The sequence below is a fragment of the Prosopis cineraria genome, unplaced genomic scaffold, assembly GCF_029017545.1.
Source record: "Prosopis cineraria cultivar Desert tree isolate PC_DT_omini unplaced genomic scaffold, ASM2901754v1 PC1, whole genome shotgun sequence".
In the NCBI taxonomy this organism is placed as follows: Eukaryota; Viridiplantae; Streptophyta; class Magnoliopsida; order Fabales; family Fabaceae; genus Prosopis; species Prosopis cineraria.
The window spans coordinates 37,695,804-37,699,749 of NW_026555332.1; the positions used below are offsets into that span (position 1 = coordinate 37,695,804).

Consider the following 3,946-nt stretch of genomic DNA (forward strand, 5'->3'; position numbering starts at 1 on the left):
ATAGAAGATCACCTTTATATATATATACATATATATATATATATACTTTCCATCATTGATACATAATAGAAACAATTATTGTAATTTTTATTTTTTTCATAGTGAATTTCTTTGCTTGTTACCCATGAGTTTTTGTCCCTTACATTAGGAGCTTTCCCACATATGTCATCTTTTATTATTATTTTAAAATTTTTTATAACATCTAATTGTTTTATCCAATTTATTTTTGTCTATTATTTACGCAATTCTTAACAGATTATTTTATCAACATGCATGCTTTATATTCCAGTTTACAAATTATGTTGAATATTATGCAACAACTTCTTTTTAATGATACGATGCGTGCTCCATCACTCATATCCTCATTTTCTCTTTAGAAAGAACTCAAACAAGTCTAGCATAATGGCAGCATCAACGGATTTTCCTGCTAAGGTTGATAAATCGTTTGCAATTTTAAAAGAAAAACCTGACTCATGGGCTCCCACAGATTTACATGTTGATCCCTCCAGAGAAAAATCATTGACCAAAAAAATGGAAGCAATTACGATTGAACTTGAGGGCTCTCAATTTTATCATGATTTTCGAGACCAGCTACAGACTCCACCAATTTCTCAACATCTGTCTAGGGTTTTGGGATCCGAGTCAAAGATGCAAATGATAATTTATGGTATTGGTAGCATTGAATTAGATGAATCTTCTAGATTGCAACTTAGTCTTGCAATCTTAATGAAAAAATACTTCAGATGGATTGGAGACATATAAGTATTTGATCCAATCCTTTCTGCGACCGAGTGTCGAGTTTTGGAAGTTTTGGTTGTTCCGTCTTATCTTTGAACGAACATGGGAGGAGGCAAGTTGTAAAGCCAACTCTATTCTTCATGCCGCACTGTGACGTAAAGTTATACAACAACCTCTTACAAACAAACTGGAAACCAAATGTTTTAAGTAATATCATCTTATTTGGAAACAGCTTTGATGACTATTACAAGGATTATCTTCCAACGTTGTGCACAAGCCAACATTGGAAGATTATTAATCCAGCCAGAAGAAAATTACTTACTTGGATCAAAATTGGACATATTTTGGCTTCTCAAGCATTTACAAGTGAGTGCAAAATAAAAACATTTTCTTATGGCCCCACTAAAACTGTAGGAGAAATAACACGTCGGCTGGACTATGAAAATGCTTTTCAGAGTTTAAGTTGGCATTTTTTTGATGAGGTTAGCGAGACAAGGTTGGAATTTATCAGAGTTTACTAGAAAACCTTGTTGAAAGTGTCTCAATAAACAATTTAAAATGATTAGAGTAGAATGTAGTGGGCATACCTTCAAATCCATTGATATAAAGAAAATACAAGTGTAAGTAAAGATCTCGACTTTCATTACCTCATAAAGGCCATTTGGTCTCATCCCGAATCTTCACCGTTGGTCTCATTGTAATCGTGACCGTTGTTTTGCTTATTTGCTTATTTGGATGTAGATAATTCTGATCACGACAGTGTGTTTTTGGTGATTGTAGTTTACCCATCTTTACTCCTTCTTTACTTCTCCAATATCAATGCAAATTTTTAAAATTTCTCATATATATCTGGTCTTTGCATTGGATAGTAATGCAATTCTAGTTAAAAATTATATTTTAATGTTATCAAATTATATGAACAATGTTTTCTCTAAAAAAAGGGAAAAAATAAAATGAATCCAACATGATGGAAGGATTCATTAAAGAATTTGGCTTAAGAAAATGGAATGAGAATTGAAGACCATGTAAAAGAATCTGTTACATTAAAGAGCCTCAGATTAGTGAACTTTTAACAAAAGATTACGATACTTTGTTGCAATCAAGAACTTAATATATGGACAGAAATACCCTTCACCGCAGGAATAAGCCAGAATCTTACATTGCATCCTTATTATCTATAGTATATACCACAGGATTAAATGATAGTACGATAAGATTATCGTGCATAATCTATTTTACTATTGATTCTAAACAATATTAATGCATGCATTAATTAATGTAAGTTATATATTGATGGAATATGGGTTTGAAACAATTAGAATTATCTTTAATATGTACCATTATTTTAATTTATTAGGATCATTTGTTTTAAGATATTTCAATTGAATAAAAATATTTAGAATATTTTTTATATTAATCAAGATTTAGCATGATTTTCTCTTATCATATATTTTTAGGATTTTCTCAAATTTAAATAGAAGCAATACAAGTGAACTTGAGAGCTCTCAATTTTATCATGATTTTTGTGACCAGCTAGAGATTCCCCCAGTTTCTCAACAACTGTGTGTAGTGTTGGGATCCAAGTCGAAGATGCAAGTGACAATTTATGGTGTTGACAGCATTGAATTAGACAAGGATGTTTCTCCTAGATTGCAGCTTGGTCTTGAAATTTTAATGAAAAAAGACTTCAAATGGATTGGAAACATACAAGTATTTGATCCAATTATTTCTGCAACTGAGTCTTGAGTTTTGAAATTTTTTGGCGAGAATGGAAGCTCTAAAGCCATCTATGTTTTTCATGCCACATTGTCACGTAAGGTTATTCAACAACCTTTTACAAGCAAATTGGCAGCCAAATTTGTTAAGTAATATAGTCTTGTTTGGAAACAGGTTTGATAGCTTTCGCAAGAATATTTTGAAGATTTCTATGATGCTACCTTTGAAGAATCCAAGCAACAGAAAATTTGATACTTGCAATATAATGGGATATATTGTGGCTTCTCAAGCATTTCCAAACGAGTGCAAAATAGGACATGTTCGTGCTGCCTACTCTGTGAGCAAGCTTATTTTTATATTAAGTTGGCATTTTTTCGACCACCTTCCTGAGACAAGGCTGCAATTAATCATAGAGGCGACGAGGAAGGCATATGTCAAATTCGATACACTGCAACATTTAGAGTTGGGAAGAATCATGCCGTTGGTCACGTTATAATCCTGACCGTTGTTTAAGGCTATGTTTGGATAAAATCCAAATTGATAAGATAGCTAGATTATTAGGAAGGAAGTTTGAGATTTTGGCTTATGAGCTTGGCTTCTGTCTCAAAACAAATGCATCATATTCATGACATAATTAGAGATCAAATTGCAGCACAATTAGTCATGTAACATTATCAATTTTTTTTCAAAAAAAGTTCAGAATTTAATATTTATGTTTTGTGTTCTTGGGTGGGACTTTGGAGTTATTTTCCCAATAATATATCATATTAGTATCAGTGAGATGTATTAAGCAGTAGAAAGGAGGCCATCCTTCGATCTCAATTCAAATGATATATTAGAATTAATGGACTGAAATATAGCAGGCCTCATAACAGGACCAATTTATTTAATATTTAATGATTGAGAGTTAAATGATGAAAATTATCTTTTAAGGATTGAAGATGGAACATGTTTGTCCTTCATTTAACTCTGATTCTTTGAACATTGGTGGACATAAGGTAAAAACTTGTTATCATGGACATTAGATTTAGGCCTCTTAGGCATTATTCCAGAGTTTAATTCCTAAAGATGTGTATGGAGAGTATCATTTTAGAGAGAACAACCCCTTAAATGATACTCTAATTCCTCAAGAGATTAAGTTCATGGCTGGCAGCTATAAGATATCTTGGAAAAAGCAAACTTACTGTCATGTGGTAAACTTCAGTTAAGGTAATGAAATCTTGTTCAATGTTTGTAAACATATATCTTATAAATGGTTATGTTGCCCATCAACATTATTCAAATGGTAAGCTCATTCAAGAAATCAAATATGTGTATATATAAATTACCCAATGAGTTAAATAGATTCAGGAAATACTTCACCTTAAATATAGTTTATACTTCATTGTCTTGCACAAACCCAAGGAAGAGTCAACTACCAATTGAAAAACATAAAAGAAATTTGACTTCAAATCATATTGACTAAACTGAAGATCATTTGACTTTATCCAAT

General features: G+C 31.8%; 1 pseudogene; it reads left to right on the forward strand.

The window, feature by feature from the left end:
• The first annotated feature begins 402 nt into the window (after positions 1-402).
• LOC129295774 (protein SENSITIVITY TO RED LIGHT REDUCED 1-like) lies at positions 403-2,484 on the forward strand (annotated as a pseudogene).
• The last annotated feature ends 1,462 nt before the right edge of the window (positions 2,485-3,946 follow it).